Genomic DNA, 20,685 nt, shown 5'->3' with positions numbered 1-20,685 from the left:
ATCTGCGCGTGCGCCGTGGGCCCTGCCCTTTGGGCCCTCTGCCTTCTGCACGGTGGGACCCACCCAACCAACAGGTAAGCGACCCGGGCTGTCCCCTGCAGTGTGCCAATGGGCAATCCTGATGAACCAAAAAAACACAGCTCCTGCCTCAAGTTTATCTTCGAAAGAAAATTTGAAAGATCGTGGCTAGGGAATGCATATTCGGCTTGTCCCAAATGACATAATCTACTCTAGACGTTCGTACACGAGGTTTAATTGGTTTTGGAAAAACAAAAGTCACTAATCGGGCATTTATCAAAAAAAATTTTTTGAGGTCACAGGTAGGCTGATTGTGGCAAAGCAGGGAAAACTAACGGATTTAGTTACTATCTGAAGCCTTAGCTTTTGATAGGTAATCAATCTGCTTATAAGTTTGTGTATGCAGGGGAACTCGCACGCGTGCGCGTGTGTGTGAGTGCGTGTGCGTGTGCGTGTGTGTGTGTGTGTGTGTGTGTGTGTGTGTGTGTGAGTGTATGGTGAGGGTCACTTGTTTCTGTCCTTCCATGCTGCGGGTTCAAGGAACTGAAGTCAGGCTTGGCATCACCTTAACCTGCTGAGCCATTTCAGAAACCCTTTCAAATACAACTGGGTAGTATAGCTATTGAATTGGCATTGTTAATTATAAAAAATTTTAAAAAGGAACTGGAGTGTTATAGAGAACTAACTAAGTTTTCGGGTCAAATTCACTTGGAGAATTGTTTGGGCCTACCTGGGTCTTTTTGTGTGGGGGTGGGGTGGGAGTGGGGAATTACCCTCATTACACGGCATACTCTCAAATGCAGTGTCTACCACAGTGCATACCTGTTGAGCACTTGGGACGTTGAGGCAAGAAGGTTATGAGTTCAAAGCCAACCTGGTCTTGGTAGTGAGACCTTGTCAATAAACAAAAGAAAATTAAAATGAAACCCCTCACTTTCCTACTTTGTTTCATTCGTCTAGTCCTCAACTTATCCTCTTTCTTCTGAAGCTTTCGTTGGTTTTGTTGGTTGGTTTGGGAATTATTAGGTTTTGTTTTGCTTGGTGGGGGGAGGGTGGGAAGGGGAGGGGACAGGAGTGGGGGAAGCTGGGACAGAACGGTGTGGAGGATTTTGAAACAGTGTCTCAAGAAGCCCCGGCTGGGTTCTAACTCCCAATGTAGCCAGGCAAGCCTTGAACTCTTCCCTCCCTCCCTTCCACCTGGGATTACAGGGCGGCACTACCCACCTCTTTTATCAGGCGTTCCAGTTGAATGCTTTGTGCCCTTTATCTTTGTAATCTCCATTAGTCTTATTCTTGGTTTGTCCTGATGTTCTTGACTGTGTTTCTCAAACTTGATACTTAGTTTATTCCCTCCTCCCCCCAGTATGTTTTCTAGTGCCAAGTTGACAGAACCCTGGGCCTGCTGCCTTTTTTCTTTTTTGGTTTTTTGAGACAGGATTTCTCTGTATAGCCCTGGAACTCACTCTGTAGACCAGGCTAGCCTCGAACTCAGAAATTCGCCTGCCTCTGCCTCCCAAGTGCTGGGATTAAAGGCATGTACCATCACGCCCGGCTGCTGCCTTGTTTCTTATAAACCTCAAAAGTTCAGATTTCCCACTAAGCACCGATTTTTATTGCCTCCCATTGAGATGCTTCTCACTGAGAGTGGAGGGAGGTGTTGAAGCTTCAGGTGTCAGGTTGGGGGCACCCTGTGTCTGTGTCTCCAACGGGAAGGATGGGGAAAGAGGTCAGCAAACCACGCCAAGATGGCAAGGACGTACTAAGACTGTTTTCTGGGGCTGGAGAGATGGCTCAGTGGTTAAGAGCACTGACCTCTCTACCAGAGGTTCTGAATTCAATTCCCAACAACCACATGGAAATTCACAACCATCTTTAATGGGATCTGATACACTCTTCTGGTGTGTGTCTGAAGACAGCTATAGTGTACTCATATAAATAAAATAAATAAATCAGAGAGAGAGAGAGAGAGAGAGAGAGAGAGAGAGATCTCCACGTAGATCACTGCGTCCATTTTCACATATTTGCACATGCGGCTGGAGAAATATGAAGCAAAAGCCACGCACTAGATTCCCAAGGAAGCAACAGCCTGTTCCTGCAATATGCCTCTACTGCCCCCTACTGGCCAATCTTAATATCACACCCACGGCAAAAGCGATGACTCTTAACACAGGGCTGGTTTTCAGAGGTACAAATTTGGAGCTGAACGTCATCAACCGACTCCTGGCACAACACTGAAGGCCGTTCTGTTCTATTCACTCAGAACTTGCTTCAACCAACAGTACCGCGTTTTCCCTCTACTCTCATGCCGTAATCAACACAAAAGCCTCGTGAGCTCAAAATAAGCATAGTAGCAGACCCCAAGCGTTCAGTGCCGAACACTGGGCCCTCTATTTAGATGCCAATCAAGGCCCCAGGTTTCTCAGCGCTAATGGACACAATACACACTGGAGTTCCTACAGTCCCTGCAACCCCTATCTCATCAGGCGCTTGAGTAACTTTCTTACATTGTTGCCTTGTTATAGCGAGTGTTACAAAGGCTACAAATTAGCCAAGTGTGCCTGATAGAGTTTGTCTACTAGACGTAGGCAATAGTCACCTGGGAAGAGACCATCAATTGAGAAAATGCTTCCATCGGATTGGCTTGTGTGCAAGGCGCTTTCTTGATAATAATGGGTGTGGGAGGGCCCCGAACGCTCTGGGCAGGATCATTCAGAGCAGATGGACCCATTCTGTAAAAGAAAGCAAGCAGGACAAGCCAGGCAACAAGCTGAACAAGCCAGGCAGCAAGGCAATAATTTGAGTTCCTCCAGGTTCCTAGCTTGAGTTCCGGCTGTGGCTACCATGGCTGACTGACTATAATCTGTAAGGTGAATAAGCCCATCCCCCACCCCCTACAATGCTTATCGTAGTGTTCATCATAACAACAGAGATGTAAGCTAAGGTACTGGGCAGGGTGGATTATGCCTGCACAGTCTCAGCGCTCAGGAGGCAGAGGCAGAGAGTCACAGATTTGAGGCTACCCTAGCTGGGTATCGAGACCTGGCATCTCAGAGAACGGTCTGTGGAAGAGAGTGTTTGCCAATCATGTGCAGGCTCTGAGTTTGATTCCCCCACCATCAGAAAGAAAAGAAGAATAAAAATGAAGAGTCGGAAAGGGGAAGGGATCTGTAGGTCTCGTGCCCTCTTAGGGTGCACCAACTCTTAGGAACCAGAATATGTCCCACTACCCAGAAACTCTCTGACTGATCCCTTTGGGATTTTGTAGAGACTTCATCACTCGGACATGATTCCTTCTAGACTGGGTGGGGAACCAATTTGTTCAGACGCCCCTTCCTCTCTAGGTAGCCTCTCTTCCTTCGGATAATGGGCAGTGCCACAGTGGATGAGGACAGTCTGTGATCTAGTGTTAGAAAGCATAGGTGAGAGAATTTATTTTTCATTTGTTGATTTATTGATTGGTTGGGGGAAAAAAAAAAAAAAAACAACTGTAGCCCAGGCTAGCACTTGTAGTCCAGGTTAGTTCCGAACTTATGTATAGCGATCCTTTTGCGTCAGCTTCTGGAACTTCGAAATCACACGTAAGTGATTCCACCCTTTCAGAGACATTTTCTTTAGGTCGGTGGTATTAATTGAACAAAATGCCCCTACAAGAACAATTCAAAGGAGGGAAAGTTTCTTTGCCCTCGGGATTTCAGAGACATTTCAGTCTGCCACGGTGCTCAGGAACGTGAGGCAGCAGCTTTCCCATGGTACCCAACCAGGAAGCAGAAAGCACACTGGAACCTTAGGGGGTGTGTGGTGGGGGAGCGAGGAGGGAGCACAACCTTCGAAGGCCCACCCCTAGTGGCCTACTTAGGCAGGCAGGCCTTAATTCCTATCACTCTTCAGCATTCGAAGCAGGCACCAGTTGGAAACAAGAGTTTTCCATACAAAAGCCAGCAGAGGGCATTTCGGATTCCTATGACTTTTGGATACCCACTTCCGCTATGCCCGCAGAGCTAGCCACTCTAACGTATTCACTCTTTAGTCCGGCACTCCAGAATTCTGGGTGAAGATTGCCAGTGTCCACTAATCTGCCCCAGCTCATCTCCCCCTTCTCCTTCCTCGGGATGTCATGGCTGTGTTTGCTCCACAGTGATCTGGCTACTTCAAAGGGCACCTCCATTTCCTAAGCGCCCAGCTCTTGTCTTCACGTAAATAGCCCTCAGATACTTCAGACTATATATTCTAAAACGAAACTCCCAACCCTGCCACATTTGTCTTCTCTAGCCTTATCAATGATTAAAATTCCCGAGCCTTTGAGGCAAGAAACGAGCTCTGGCACCTCAATTATTTTTCTTATCCCTCTCAAAAAAGTTGACACCAAATCCTTTTCCTCCACCTACAATCTAGAATCTTAACTTATATGTTTAGTGGTTCTTTTCTGTTTTTAAACAGGGTCTCATACAGTCCAGGCTGGCCGTGGACTAGCAGTGTAGCTAAAAGCTGATGCTGAATCCTGATTTTTCCTGCCTTTGTTCTCCAAGTGCTGGGACTCAGGCATCCTCCACATCAGGCTATTCACCTTTAACCCCCAATGCTATCTCCAGTGAGATAGTGCTGTCTCTGTCCTTTGTGAGTTGTTGTAGTTACCACCACAAAAATCAACGAATCAAATGATACCACCCTATGACCTAACTCTCCTTACTGTTTTTCTTGGTAATTATCCAACCTTCTTCTCTCTCAGCCTTGTGTGTTCCTTCCAGCCACCAAGCTTCTCCTAAACAAATAGGACTTGGAGTCATGTAGGACCTAGTAACTTCTCCTAGACAAATAAGGTTAATCTGAGCACCGAGGAATTGGGTGTTCCCTTTGTGTATCCTCAGTCACAAATTAAAAGAAATCCTCAATCAATGTGGGGTTTTTGTTGTTGTTGTTGTTTGAGACAAGCTTTCTCTGTGTAGCCCTGGCTGTCCTGGAACTCACTCTGTAGACCAGGCTGGCCTCCAACTCAGAAATCCACCTGCCTCTGCCTCCCAAGTGCTGGGATTAAAGGCGAGCGCCACCACGCCCAGCTAATCATTGTGTTTTTAAGTGAACTAATCTTACATTCTGGGTTATTGTGTACTCAGTAAAACATTAATCATAAAGTAAACTAAAGTACATCAGCTAAGAAATCTCTCCCTCCAAAAGTTGTTTGGAACATTTTGGATTCTTATTTGTGTATATGTCTTTTTGGCATATATGCACACAGGTGTGCAATACCCGTGGAGATCAGGAAAGGGCGAGCATTGATTGAATCAGCTGGAACTGGAGTTCTGGGCAGTTATAAGCTGCCTGATACAGGCACTGGCTGTTGAACTCTGGCCCTCTTCAGGAGCTCTTGCCTTCTGAGCCATTTCTCCAGCCCCTTCCCCCAAACTTGCTTTTGATTTTAGAAATGGTAGTCAATTGGTTGCTGCTGCCCTGATGTTCCTGTCATTTTCTTGGCCCTTTTCAACTTTTTTTTTTTTTTTTTTGGTTTTTCGAGACAGGGTTTCTCTGTATAGCCCTGGCTGTCCTGGAACTCACTCTGTAGACCAGGCTGGCCTTGAACTCAGAAATCTGCCTGCCTCTGCCTCCCAAGTGCTGGGATTAAAGGTGTGTGCCACCACGCCCGGTTTCCTCAACTTTTCAAGTTTCTTTTTAAGTGTGTGTGTGTGTGTGTGTGTGTGTGTGTGTGTACCCAAGCACACATGGAAAATTTGTGGGAATCAGTTTGCTCCATTTTCCATGTGGGTCTCTGGGGTCAAACAGGTCTCACTCGGGCTTGGTGGTGAACACTTTTACCCAGAAAGCCACCTCCCTGGCCTCTTTCCAAGTCCTGCTCAGTGTGTGCAGTATCTTGCTATCAAGAGATGAGACACCTAGCAGAGGCCTTTCCTTCCTCTCTATGAAGTCTGTACCACATAAAACCTCTCATGGCAGGACTGGACAGATAGCTCAGAGGTTAAGAGCACCGACTGCTCTCCCAGAGGTCCTGAGTTCAAATCCCAGCAACCACATGGTGGCTCACAACCATCTATAATAGGATCCAATGCCCTCTTTTGGTGTGTCTGAAGACAGCTACAGTCTGCTCAAATACATAAAATAAAATATTAAAAGTAAAAACCTCTTATGGGGCACTAATAGGCAGATATATGGATTTCAATAGATAATGACAACTGAACATGAATTTCACCTAATAAAAAGTCCTATATATGTTGAAGTCAGTAAAGGTTTGAGGTTAGCCAAATCGAGAGACTCAGATCATATAAGTTCCTATATTTGGGACTTAGAAACTGTGTGTAAGGGAAGAAGAAGAAAAAACTGAACTCTTAAAATTTACGAGAAATTCTCATAGTCATTGTCATAATGGAAATCCCCAGATTTCTCAGAAGTACTTTTTCATAACTTTAATAAAAAACACTTGCCAGAGACTATTATGAAATCGAGGAAGTCTCGGATGCAATTGCCCTAAATTGCAATGCCTTGAACAACTAGGTTGTCATTACAATGGTCACTAAGGACTTTGATTCTCTATCTTTTTGAGAAACTGACATTTCTAAACTTCCTATGTTTCCTTCAAATTTATTTGTTGTTAATATATATAATAAATATATAATATATAATAAATAATATGTAATATAATGCAATATAATAAATGTATAATATATAATAAATATAATAGACAATAAATATATAATATGTAACATGTAATATATAATAAATATATAATATGTAATGTTTAATGTGTAATATATACTATATAATAGGATATATGATATATAATATGTGTGTTTACTGCATGCATGTCTGTGTACCACATTCATACTTGGTGTTTATCCAGGGCAGAACAGGGTACCAGACCTCTTGGAACTGGAGTTGTAAACTGCCAAGTGAATGCTGGAAATAGAACCCAGGAAGGGCAGCCAGCCAGTGCTCTTATCCACTGAGCCATCTCTTCAGCCCTGAAGGTTTCTTTTTCATTTTATTGTATGTGTATGGGCATTTTGCTTGCATGTATAACTCTGCAAACATGCATGCAGTACCTGGAGCGGCCAGAAGAGGGCGTGGTGTCCTCTGAACTAGGGTGATACCTGTTAGGCATAATTCTGATTTCAATGCTCATTGGTGTGGTGCCTCTTATCAGATACTAATAAGCAGCTGGCATATACAGATGTATAAAGTCAGGTTGTCTAGATAAAAGGATTAAACTAATACCAAGCATACACTTTCTTATATTTCAACAAACATTTATTAATCAATCAATGTGGGTCAGTCATTGGCACTGGAGACAGAAATTTAGCAAATTCAATTCCGACTCTCAAAGTCTTTTGAACCCAGTTGTTAGGGTAACATGTCAACGCCGGGGAATATGAAGTAGAAATAAAGTAGCCCTGGGATGCAAAGAAGTGGCTCAAAGGTCAAACATCTGGGTTGGTAGGGAAGAGTTCCTGAAGAAGGCTATTTCTGAGGTAAATGGTCAAGAAACACCTGCATCCAGCATAGCTCCACATATGGGATCACAGCCGTGAATGAGTCTATACAGAGGAGAAAGAACAAAGGGAAGCAGAGGGACATTCTAAAAAGAAACAAGTCCACATGGGGGCGGGGAGGGGGAAGTAGATATATAAAATAAGTGAGCACAGGTAATGTAGAGGCCAGAAGAATCAATCTCACTGTGTAATCTCTATCTTGCCCTAAAACATGTGACTTATTGAAATTTCCTGATTTTCTATACCGAAGAGTGACTTCCCTGCATATCTGGGAACAAAACTCAGAACTCATTCACAGCTCAGGGACCTCACTGTGTGATGGTTTGTATATGTTTGGCCCAGGGAATGGCACTCTTTGGAGATGTAGCCCTTTTGGAGCAGGTGTGGCCTTGTTGGAGTAGGTGTGTCACTGTGGGCATGTGCTTTAAGATCCTCATCCTAGTAGCCTGGAAGTCAGTATTCTGCTAGTATCTTTCAGATGAAGATGTAGAATTCTCAGCTCTGCTTGCACCATGCCTGCCTGGATACTGCCATGCTCTCACCCTGATGATAATGGACTGAACCTCTGAACCTGTAAGCCAGCTCCAATCAAATATTGTCATTTATAAGACTTGTCTTGGTCATGGTGTCTGTTCACAGCAATAAAACCCTAAGACACCATGAAAAATATATATAAGTGTGTGCATGCATGAGCAGGCATGCATCACACACACACACAGCATCAGTCACTCACATAGTGATTGTTGATAGCCTTCTCTGGCCCCAGTCTTGACTCCCTATTTTGAAAGGATCCATTCCTGGGAATTACAATGCATGTAAAGGATTCTATTTTATCTTCAAGAACACACTTAAAATCTCTCCTGATCATAAAAAAAAGCATGCATGAGGACCTGGGTTGGAGCCCCAACACCACATACCACAAAGGAGACTAGAGTTAATAACATACATGATATTTTTTTTTAATGTATGTGAGTACATTGTAGTTATCTTCAGACACACCAGAAGAGGGTACCAGATCTCATTACAGATGGTTGTGAGCCACCATGTGATTGCTGGGAATTGAACTCAGGACCTCTGGAAGAGCAGTCAGTGCTCTTACATACATGATCTTGATGGATAATACTGTCAGCTTGACAAAATCCAGAATCAGAGGGGGGACAAGCCTCTGACACACCTGTGAGGGACTGCCTAGATCTGAGTTAACTGAAGTGGGAAGGACCTGGCCTGAATGTGGGGAGCACTGCCCTGAATGTGGGGAGCACTGCCCTGAATGTGGGGAGTATCACCCTCTGGGCCAGGGTTCTGGGCTGTAAACAGGAGAAAACTGCCTGAACACAAGCACTTTCTTGCTCTTTGTGGATGAGATGGGGCCAATTGACTCAGGATCCTGCCACCTTGACTTCCCAGCGATGCTGGACTGTACCCTCAAACTGTGAGCCAAAAGAAACGCCCCCTTACGTTGCTTTTAATCAACACGTTGTATTTCAGAGACAGGAAAAGAAGCCACTACCATGATACTCTCTAAGGAGGTGACTCACGCTACCATGTAAAGGTACTCACTTCCAAGCAGCGGTGCATATACACGCAAATAAATGTCCTTCAAAGGACTCCATGAAGAACGGTATTGGCTCTGCTTGCAAAAGACCATTTTGATTTTTTTTCAAAATCAACTGTATAGATATATAAAACTGTAGATGTAATTGACATTTTCTTCCTCCATTTCTTCTTAGATTAGTTTCTCTTTCATTCCTTCCTTCCTTCATTCTTTCCTCTACCTTCTTCCCTTCCCTTCCTCCTCTTCCTCTTCTCGTTCTCCTCTTCCACCTCCTCCCCCCCCCCTTTTCTTTTTGAGACAGGGTTTTATAATCCAGTTTAGGTTGGCTTCAGACTTCTGGGGTTTGGCCAGGTGATGCTATGTACTCAGATGCTAAATTCTGACCCCTGGGATCTGGTTGCCGTCCTGATGAGAATGTCCTCCCATACACCAGACTTTGTCATGCATTAGTTACTCTGTTCATGTTGTGCCTAAATACCAGACAGAAGCTCCCTGAGTGAGCAAAGATGTTTTAGGCTCCTGGTTCTTGGGAAAGGCGTCTTGGCAGGGAAGGCAGGGTGGGGTGGCTCAGTCAGGACTTGTGGGAAGGTAAGCTGACACTCATACAGTAGTCGACCAGGAAACTGAGTGAGCCTGTGAAAACATGGGCTCAAAGGCCCAGTGTTGGGGTGATCTCATGTGCACTGTGTAAAGTTTGTCTTTGTTTGAGGCATCACTGTCAGGGTCCAGCCTCGAAACAGGATCAGAGCTCTCAACTGGAAGCAGGGATATCTGGAAGGTGCATAATAAAAAGACACAGACAACTTTTTGGGACAAACTGACAGGCAATTTTTTAAGGTTTAAAGTTGTTCTCTCTCTCTCTCTCTCTCTCTCTCTCTCTCTCTCTCTCTCTCTCACACACACACACACACACACACACACACACACACACACACACACACAGCTTGAAGCTGTACTTTCGCTCTTTGGGCTGGGGGTTGTGCTGTCTCATTCACTCCCTTTCTCACTCTCACACACTCATTCTGTGTCCTACTCCTCCCCCTCCTTCTCCTCCTCCCACTCCTCTTCCTCCTCTTTTCACCTCCCCCTCTCCCTGCCCCTCCCCCTCCTCTTCCTCTTCCTCTCCCCCTTCCTCCTCCTCTTCTTCCTCCTCCTCCTTCTCCTCCTCCTCCTTCTTCTTCTCTTCTTCCTCTTCCTCTTCTTCCTCTTCCTCTCTTCCTCTTCCTCTCTTCCTCCTTCTTCTTCCACACACAAATTCCACAACACTCTCTCCTAACACACTCTCCCACTCACTCTCACTCTCTCTCCATACTCCTCACCCTCTCCCTCACACACTCTCCCTCACACTCCACAATCCTTCTCCAGGATTCTCTAAACATTCTCCTTTCACTCACCTCATGCAGGCCTCATGCGCACCTCACTCTCTCCACTCGCCTTTCTCTTGCCCCAGTCTTTTATTGTCTCTCCAAATGCAGGTAGAAAAAGAAAAGGACATTGTATAATCATTGCCAAATCAAATACAAAAGAATAACCACATCCCACAGAGAACCAGGAATTACAGTTGTTCCCCAAAGTCTCAAGCTTTCCCTATTCCCAGGCCTGTGGCCAAAATAATAATAATTGCAAATTTATCATCATTTAAACTTTAACTTTTGATTTATTATACTTCAGAGCCTCAAGATCGGCTACTCAAATTTTCCTGTGATGCTCTAATGATAAATGACATGGGCAAAGCTGCCAGGCAGTGGCCAGAAGAGTCAGGTTAACCCTTAGCTCAGTAGTTCTGCTAGCTTTCTGCTTCTGCACATTGCACACAATGACACTCCTAAAAGTCATATATATATATATTATAAATATATAATTTTATGCAGTCTATACTTGCTTATTCAGGAACCACTCTCAAATGTTGTGCAAAATTTATTTCATAGAACTACCTGAGGACCCAGCAATACCACTCCTGGGCATATACCCAGAAGATGCTCCAACATGTAATAAGGACACATGCTCCACTATGTTCATACCGGCCTTATTTATTATAGCCAGAAGCTGGAGAGAACCCAGATGTCCCTCAACAGAGAAATGAATACAGAAAATATGGTACATTTATACAATGGAGTACTACTCAGCTATTAAAAACAATGAATTCATGAAATTCTTAGACAAATGGATGGATCTGGAGGATATCATCCTGAGTGAGGTAACTCAATCACAAAAGAACACACATGGTATGCACTCACTGATAAGTGAATATTAGCCCAGAAGCTCAGAATACCCAAGATATAATTTGCAAAACACATGAAACTCAAGAAGGAAGACCAAAGTATGGATACTTCGATCCTTCTTAGAAGGGAGAGCAAAATACCCATGGAAGGAGTTACAAAGTTTGGAGCAGAGACTGAAAGAATGACCATCCAGAGACTGCCTTACCTGGGGATTCATCCCATACACAACCACCAAAACCAGACACTATTGTGGATGCCAACAATATTTTGCTGACAGGAGCCTGATATAGCTGTCTTCTGAGAGGCTCTGCCAGTGCCTGACAAATACAGAAGTAGATGCTCATAGCCATCCATTGGACAGAACACAGGGTCCCCAATGAAGGAGCTAGAGAAAGTATCCAAGGAGCTGAAGGGATTTGCAGCCCCATAGGAGGAACAACAATATGAACTAACCAGTACCCTCAGAGCTCCCTGGGACTAAACCACCAATCAAGAAAACACATGGTGGGACTCATGGCCCGAGGATGGCCTAGTCAGTCATCAACGGGAGGAGAGGCCCTTGGTCCTCTGAAGGTTCCATGCCCCAGTATAGGGGAATGCCAGGGCCAGGAAACCAGAGTGGGTGGGTTGGTGAGCAGGGGGGGATGGGTAGGAGGGTTTCGTGGGGAAACCAGGAAAAGGAATAACATTTGAAATGTAAATAAAGAAAATATCTAATTAAAAAAAAAAGAAAAAGACTTATTTCATAACTTCAATAGTTTTTTCCTTTCTCGGGGTCCCAATGTTGGTTCTGTTTCATTTTCTAACAATTTTTTTCAAAATTTCTTTGCAAGTCAAACACTAATCCGAAACTACCATTGTGCTGTTATTGCATTGTTTCCAAGATGAGAGCACAGAGCACGCACCAGGGCCATTAGGACTATGCTGTGCTGTGCCCCTATGCCTCAATTCTTAGTTGTTTAGGAATCATTACATCAAGGACCATCTAGCTTCACAGAGTTCACCAGAGCAGGAGGAGAAGGGAGTAGGAAAGTCAGATAGCATGGAATAACTATGCACACCAAGGCCAACTGAAAAGCAGCCAGGCACAAATGAAATCTATACATCTGTTGTCCAGGGATAAGATCAGGAGAAATGGGAACAAGCTTTTTTGTTTGTTTGTTTGTTTGTTGTTTTTAACAAAGAGCTGCCTTGGACTACTGAGATGTCTCCATCCCGGCCTGCTGTGGGCAGTCTCTGTCATGATATGCTGTCCCCAGCACATCACCTGTCTTGGTGTTTTGTACACATCTTCTCCATCACCATCTGATTGGTTTAATAAAGAGCTGATGGCCCATAGCAAAACAAGAGAGAATAGACATGACTCCTGTGCCGAGATGCCTTACTCAGGAGGCAATGAGCCACATGGCAGGACATTGATTAGGATAGATAGGTCAATTTAAGCATCAGAGCTAGTTGGGAACAAGCCTAAGTGAAGGCCAAGCTTTCATAATTAATAAGGTTTTCATGTCACCACTTGTTTGGCTGGTATTTTCTGCCTCCATCACATACTTACAAAAAGTAAGTGACCACTTTATGGTGGTCATAAAGTGACCCTGATGTTGCTAGTGTCACTTGTGTTTCAGTTTCTCTCTTAACCCAGCTAGCTCCAAAATAATTGAGACTGGACTACTATATTTATTTTACAGCTTTAAGGGCAGAACAACTGAGCAGTATTGCTCTATTTTAATCCCCTAAATTAATCTGGCTACCTCCCAGCCAAAATTTCTGAGATACGGGCATTTTAGTGCTGATCTGGCTCTCTGGGCTCCAGGTGTTTTATTAAGGTCTCTCCTGGACTCTCTCCCCAAGGCTGCTTCTTCCCTCCCTCATAGGAGGAAATCCAACCCTATTCCCTCCCCTGCTCAGTCATAGGCCAATCAGCTAAATTTATTGACCAATCAGGGAATAACTGGAGAGCAATGTTTACATAACAGTTTTTTCAAAAAGATTTATTTATTTATTATGTATACAGTGTTGTGCCTGTGTGTATGCCTGCACACCAGTAGAGGGCACCAGATCTCATTATAGGTGGCTATGGGTCACCATGTGGTTGCTGGGAATCAAACTCAGGACCTCTGGAAGAGCAGCCAGTGCTCTTAACCTCTAAGCCATCTCTCTAGCCCCATGTTTACACAACATTGAGACCGGAGATTCTTAGAATAAAGATTGCAACCAGATATGGGGGCACAGAAACCAGCATTTGAATAATACAAGGATAATCTTTACCCAGTGCACAGTAACATGCCCACATTATATACTCTGTGTTTGTGCCTGTCTTAGTTAGCATTTTATTGCTGTAAACAGACACCATGACCATGGCAACTCTTTTTTTTAAAAGATTTATTTATTTTATAAAGCATTTTATATAAGTACACTGTAGTTGTTTTCAGACACACACCAGAAAAGTTTATCAGTTACCATTACAGATGGTTGTGAGCCACCATGTGGTTGTTGGGAATTGAACTCAGGACCTCTGGAAAAGCAGTCAGTGCTCTTAACTGCTGAGACATCTCTCCAACCCTCAACCATGGCAACTCTTTTTTTTTTGTTTGTTTGTTTTTTTGAGACAGGGTTTCTCTGTATAGCCCTGGCTGTCCTGGAGCTCACTTTGTAGACCAGGCTGGCCTCGAACTCAGAAATCCGCCTGCCTCTGCCTCCCAAGTGCTGGGATTAAAGGTGTGCCCCACCACGCCCGGCCCATGGCAACTCTTATAAGGACAGCATTTAAATGAGATTGGCTTACAGGACCAGAGAGATTCAATCTATTATTATCAAGGCAGGAACATGGCAGCATCTAGGCAGGCATGGTGCAGGAGGAGCTGAGAGTTCTACATCTTCACCTGAAGGCTGCTAGTGGAAGACTGACTTCCAGACAGCTAGGATGAGGGTCTTAAAGCCCACACCCACTGTGACACACCTACTCTAACAAGGCCACACCTCACCTACTCCAACAAGGCCATACCTTGTAATAGTGCCACTCCCTGGGCCAAAGATATACAAACCATCACTGTGTCCTAACCTGAAACTTCAGTGGGATGGTATTAGATGGAAAAATCTTTGGGAGCAAGTTAGGTCATGGGAATAGAGCCCTCCTGATGGAATTAGTGCCCTGTATTGTACAGGGTTCTCAAAAGGAGCAGAACAGATAAAATGCATGTGTAGGATAAAAGCTGAGGGTTAAGCAAATGATCCAACAATAGCTGTTTACAAAGTGTAAAGGCAGAGAACACAACAGCTGCTCAATCTATGAAGCTGGGGGAGGAGGGTGTCAGCAGGCTCTGATTTGGGGCTAAAGGTCTTGAAGATTGCCAGAGAGCCATTGGAATGGAGGTAAAGGCCTTGAAGATTGCCAGAGAGCTGAGGACACTGGAGTCTGATGGCCAACGGGACTGCAGAAGGGCCAACAGGAATCCATGCAAGCATGCTCACCAACGAGGAGCAAAGGTAAGCAGGCGAGCAAGACTGCTTCCTTCTTCCTACCTCCTTCTATGTGGGTCTCACTTGGAAGGGACAGGTCATTTTCAGAGAGGGTCTTCTTACCTTAGCTAATTCCATTTGGAGAGGCTTTTATACATCTGCCCAAGTGTCTTGTCTCCTAGCTGGTTCAAGTTCCTTGTGATGACCAATACTACTCAGCACAAGATCAAGGTTCCTGATATAAAAAGACACAAGAGCGTGAACACTAGGAATTAAGTGCTTACCAGACACTGGATCTGCCAATACTAGGATCTTGGATGTGACAGCTCTCCCACTATAAACTAAGAGACTTAAAATATATGAAAATTTTTGTTTTGTTTGAAATGGGGTCTCATGTGGCCCAGGATGTCCTCAGACTCCCTAGATATCAGAGGCTAACCTTGAACTTCAGACCCTTCTGCTTTCACATCCTAAGTGCTGAGATTACAAAGACCTACACTCCTGCCTTGAGGTGTAAAATTAGGAACATGAGAAGCTCAGCACAGGGGTTGCCATTTGGTGGAAGAGTTTGTGGCTGGCGTTTACAAAGCTCTAGGTTCAATCTCTAGAACAAATTGTGTGTGTGTGTGTGTGTGTGTGTGTGTGTGTGTGTGTGTGTATGTTATATTTGAAGAACTTTATACTGAGTTCATTGCACATAAACTATTGTAGCTTTTTTTAGAAGAAATATTTTCTTGGTGATAATCTTAAATTTATAGAAAAATTATTAGAGAGTTGTATATATTATTCCCATTTTTTTGCCTATTGATATTTTTATTTTTAAAAAAGATTTATTTATTTTATGTGTATGAGTACATTGTAGCTGTCTTTAGACACACCAGAAGAAGGCATCAGATCTCATTACAGGTAGTTGTGAGTCACCATGTGGTTGCTGGGACTTGAACTCAGGTCCTCTAGAAGAGCAGTCAGTGCTCTTAACTGCTGAGCCATCTCTCCAGCCCGCCTATTGATATGTTAAATAACCATTGTACATCATCAAAAGAAATTAACGTCTGTGCATCATTTTTGCTCATTGAGGGCAGACTTTTTTGTTTGTTTTGGTTTTTCAAGACAGGGTTTCTCTGTGTAGCCCTGGCTGTCCTGGAACTCACTCTGTAGACCAGGCTGGCCTCGAACTAAGAAATCCGCCTTCCTCTGCCTCCCAAGTGCTGGGATTAAAGGTGTGCGCCAGTCGCACTGATTTCTCCTTTCGCTAATGTCCTGTCTCCCAGGATCTAGCCTTCAGTCAGCCATTACCTTACTCCCCTTCTGCCGGAGTTAGTTTCTTCAGTCTTCCCTCAATTTTCATGACCCTGCCATGGCTTATTAATTTTCTGAGACAGGAATTCATTATGTGGCCCAGGCAGGTCTTGAATGATGGAGCCTCTTGCCTCAGCTTCCTGAGTGCTGGGACCACTGGCCTGCCTATAGACCCACTGCAATACTTGAAGCTGTCAACTGGAAATGTGTAAGGAAGAAACAAAAGGACTGTAGTTTGAATTTGGAAAAATATGATTTGGGAGAAAGAACACACAGAGTTTTAAAGCATTTTTAGGATGTACAGACCCAGATTTTCAAAAGGAATAAATTTGGGGATAATTCACAAGTGAACTTATGATCGTATTTCAGAGGTACTTAGAAAAGTGAATTTATACCCAATTCTTTAGGAATGTAGCCAGCTGGTTTTGTAAAAGCATTATTATTTAGAGCTTTTCTACTGCGTGTTTTTGTTACCAAATAATGACATGGAGACCTACTATATTAATAACTTTCATGCACTGCATAGCTGGACAGACATTCTGTTCTAATCTGTGCTGTGGGCTCTCAGCCATGTGCCCTGTTACCTGTCACTGTAGTCTCACCCTGGCTACTCCTGTCCTATCTGTGCCCTCATGGAGACTCCCTCATGACAAGTTCCTCTTTCTTCTCTCTCTACCTGGGATCTGAGGACTTAACTCTCCTGCCCAACTATAGGCTGATAAGCTCTTTATGAACCAATCAGAGGTGAAGGAGAACAATTTTAACACAATGTTGAGACAAGAGATGCTTCATAAAATTGCCAGTGCTAAGGGCCAGACTGCAAGTAGATCTCTGGGGCACAAAAATCAGCATCTGGATACACAGTGCACAAAGCCACCCCCCACCCCCAACCCACACACACAGGGTTTGGTACATTAGAAAGAAAATACTTAAATCAATTAAAGTTTTTATACAAGAGAATAATTAAGTCAATTAAAACAAATATTAGTTGAGACTACATGTAAAAAAAAAAAAAACTCCCCAAATAATACAAGACAAGAGTTTCTTTTTTATATGTAAGAAATCTAGAGGGCTGGTGAGATGGCTCAGCAGTTAAGAGTGCCGACTGCTCTTCCAAAGGTCCTGAGTTCAAATCCCAGCAACCACATGGTGGCTCACAACCATCCGTAACAAAATCTGATGCCCTCTTCTGGAGTGTCTGAAGACAGCCATAGTGTACTTACATATAATAAACAAATAAACAAACAAACAAATAAATAAGAAATCTAGAGTGAAACTGGGCAATGGTGGCACACACCTTTAATCCCAGCACTTAGGAGGCAGAGGCAGGCGGATTTCTGAGTTTGAGGCCACCCTGGTCTACAGAGACAGGACAGCCAGGGCTACACAGAGAAACCCTGTCTCAAAAAACAAACAAACAAACAAACAAAGTAAAGAAAAAAGAAAAAAGAAAAAGAAATCTAGAGCAAGACAATCCAGGCTTACCTCTCAGTTCCCTGAGGTCAGAGAAGGACATATTTTCCTCCTCTTCTGTGTCAGGCAAACATAGAAGGTGTTTAGCCTGGGCCCCTACTTGGTTTTGCTTATGTGCCTCTTTATTGTAACAATGCACTTGTAATCTTAGTTCCCTTACCTCCCTCAGGCCACAAGAGCAGTACTCGCAGCTCCCAGCTCGGAACAGCAGCATACATTTCCTCACCCTTAGTAGCACTCTATCATTTATCATGCCTATGCACGGACAGTACAGCCCTGTTTAATTTGTGCTATTGCTCAGTTCCAAATAGAGTTATCCTGTTCCTTTAGGAAACCTTCATGAGCCTTTACTTTTTTTGAATAAAACCAAGAACCTGGAAAGACCCGTTCTCACCAACCTCAGCCCCTATCAAAACCTCTTTTCCTAAGGTCAGTGACTCCATACTCCAATACAGCCGATGGAGCTCAATCATCGCATGGATTTTAAGACAGCTTCCCCCAAACAGCATTTCTACAGATACCAGAAAATACATATTTCACAAATGGGTCCAAATCAACTCAAATAGCACCCATAACTGCACAGGAGGCTACGATCTAATAATCCTCTGGGGAGAGGCAGAATAAATGGGATTCTGTCAGTGAGAAGGGGAGATTAGAAGCTGGAGGTAGTAACTAGTAAGGAAATAAGCAATCACGGACTTTAAAAGGGAGTATAGGTTAAAACTTAAAATCAGGGCTGGCGCCGAGCGGTGGTGGCGCACTCCTTTAATCCCAGCACTTGGAAGGCAGAGGCAGGCAGATTTCCGAGTTCGAGGCCAGTCTGGTCTACAAAGTGAGTTCCAGGACAGCCAGATCTTTACAGAGAAACCCGGTCTCAAAAATAATAATAATAATAAACCCGGTCTCAAAAAACAAATAATAATAATAATAATAATAATAATAATAATAATAATAATAATAATAAAATAAAAATGAATAAAATAAAGTAAAATCAGGGCTGGCAAGATGGCTCAGAGGTTAAGAGCACTGACTGCTCTTCCAGAGGTCCTGAGTTCAATTCCCAGCAAACCCATGGTGGCTCACAACCATCTATAATGGGGTCTGATGCCCTCTGAAGATAGCTACAATGTATTCATATAAATGAAATAAATAAATATTAAAAAAAACAACTTAAATTCAGTAGTTTATAGCTACCGTGAAGATGGAAGTAATGTTTGACAGACACACCCATATTAGTGGATGGCAAAGAAAACCATGCCATCCTCAGGTGAGTTAGGATGCTCACATAGATTAAGACATTTACTCGCTCTTTTGGCAGGGCAATGTCTCGGGGGGGGGGGGGGGAAAGAACTGAAGTGTGCAAAGTCAAAGTATTCCCTGTTCTTTTACATACAGAAGTAAGAGTTGGACATGGTGCTGGGGCAGTGGCTCAATGGTTAAATGCAATGACTGCTGTTCCAAAAGACCCCGGGTTCAAATCCCAAGAAAGTACTTAATGGCTTACAGCTGTTTGAACTGTCAGGCAGTGGTGGCACATACCTTTAATCCCAGCACTTGGGAGGCAGAGGCAGGTAGAATTCTGAGTTCAAGGTCAGCCTGGTCTACAGAGTGAGTTCTGGGACAGCCAGGGCTACACAGAGAAACCTTGTCTCAGAAAAAAAAAAGGGGGGGGTGTAGTGGTGCACAGCTGTAAAACTAGGAGTTGGGAAGATCTGCTGTATGGCAATTATTTGAAAGAGAACAGTATCCTCTCAGGGCTGTTTGACACCAGGTGCTGTGCACACACACACACACACACACACACGCGCACACGCACACACACACGCACGCACACACACACGCGCACACACACACACGCACACACACGCGCACACGCACACACACACGGTTAGTTATAGTTGTATACCTGTAGGGATCCAGCTTGCTATGAATGACTATCATTACATGGGTCATAGCTGCTGTCCTGCCTGCCAGGTGGTCCTGGCATGCATCCTATTTAGTTTGGTTTCTCTTGCTGTGATAAAATACCAACCAAAACCTTTCTCCACAGGGAAGCAAAGCTTGATCACAGAGGGAAGTCATGACAGGAACTTAAGGCAGGACCCGAAGCAGACCATGGAGGAACGTTGCTTACTTAGCTGTCTCTCCATGCGCTCAGTTTTCTTTTTATATGACCTGGGACTGCCTGGTAAGTAGTGGTATGATCCATTGTGGACTGGACCTTCCTGTATCAACCATTTATCAAGAAAATGCCCCTCAGGCTAGCCTACAAGTTAGTCTGCAGGAGGCATTTTCTCAGTTGATGTTCTCTCTTTTCAGATAACCATAGCTTGTGTCAAAATTGCAAAAACAAAACAACAACAACAACAACAAAAACCACAAAAAAACCTAATAAGCTTATTCCAAATTCTTTAAGGACTAAGTCTCTACAAAGGCCGATGAAGACCTTTGAACCTGCGTCTCTTAGCTAATGTTTGACATGTGAATAGATTTTGAGAAAGTCCTGGTTGGGGACCAGCAAGAGAGCTCTGTGGCTAAGCCTGATGTTCTACGTTTGATTCCCCAGAATCCGCATACCCACATGGTAGAAAGAGAGACTCGGCTTTTCTAAGTAGCCCTGACCTTCACGCACATACCATGGCCTGAGCACAAGCTATCATGTGTGCACACACAATATAAATATGTAAACCTATAGAGAAGTGGGAGAAAGAGAAAGCCCAGGTACCTAAAGTTGGCTGCAGGCTTTTGCATAGCATAGCAGTTCAACCCTTCCGTCTTCCATTGTGACCGATATGATCTAATTTCCTGAAACCCAAGACATGCTTTTGTTGGCAAGTCTAAATAGATTGATTTTGGTGTTGCCTTGGATTTAATTGCCTCTTTGCTTTCTGGCACCAGCAGCCTTTGGTTGTCAGTCCCCATACACACTTGCAGTCATTACTGTCCTTGCTGTGACTAATTACCTAAGAAAAGGCTGCTTAAAGGTGGAAGGACTTATTTTGGCTCACAGTTCACAGGAATTCGGCCCACCATGGCAGGCAAGTCACACAGTAGACCAACTTGATCTGAAGCACCGAGGGAGGGAGAAAATGTTCCCCTGGCTTTCTCTTCCTCTCCTTTTTATTCACTCAGAGCCCATGGGATGGTGCTGCTTGCTTGAAGT

General features: G+C 43.9%; 1 protein-coding gene and 1 long non-coding RNA gene across 4 annotated transcripts in view; both read left to right on the top strand.

Moving 5' to 3' along the window:
* The first annotated feature begins 24 nt into the window (after positions 1-24).
* Gm40733 (predicted gene, 40733) lies at positions 25-12,040 on the top strand. Of its 3 annotated transcripts, NR_168608.1 has the most exons (5): positions 25-74; positions 6,866-6,992; positions 7,993-8,087; positions 9,003-9,135; positions 10,998-12,040. It is a non-coding gene; the product is annotated as a predicted gene, 40733 (long non-coding RNA). The 3 variants fall into 3 exon arrangements; NR_168607.1 differs by lacking the exon at positions 7,993-8,087 and having other exon boundaries at positions 9,003-9,066; NR_168606.1 differs by lacking the exons at positions 7,993-8,087; positions 9,003-9,135.
* Positions 12,041-14,729: 2,689 nt separating this feature from the next.
* Dram1 (DNA-damage regulated autophagy modulator 1) overlaps positions 14,730-20,685 on the top strand; it is a 41,559-nt gene continuing 35,603 nt past the window's right edge. Inside the window, exons 1-2 of the mRNA XM_011243576.2 lie at positions 14,730-14,777; positions 19,573-19,710. The gene's annotated coding sequence lies outside the window, so the exon portion shown is untranslated. The remainder of the gene's footprint in view (positions 14,778-19,572; positions 19,711-20,685) is intronic.

Source organism: Mus musculus, chromosome 10, assembly GCF_000001635.26.
Source record: "Mus musculus strain C57BL/6J chromosome 10, GRCm38.p6 C57BL/6J".
Taxonomy (NCBI): Eukaryota; Metazoa; Chordata; class Mammalia; order Rodentia; family Muridae; genus Mus; species Mus musculus.
This window is presented reverse-complemented; position numbering and strand designations above follow the sequence as displayed.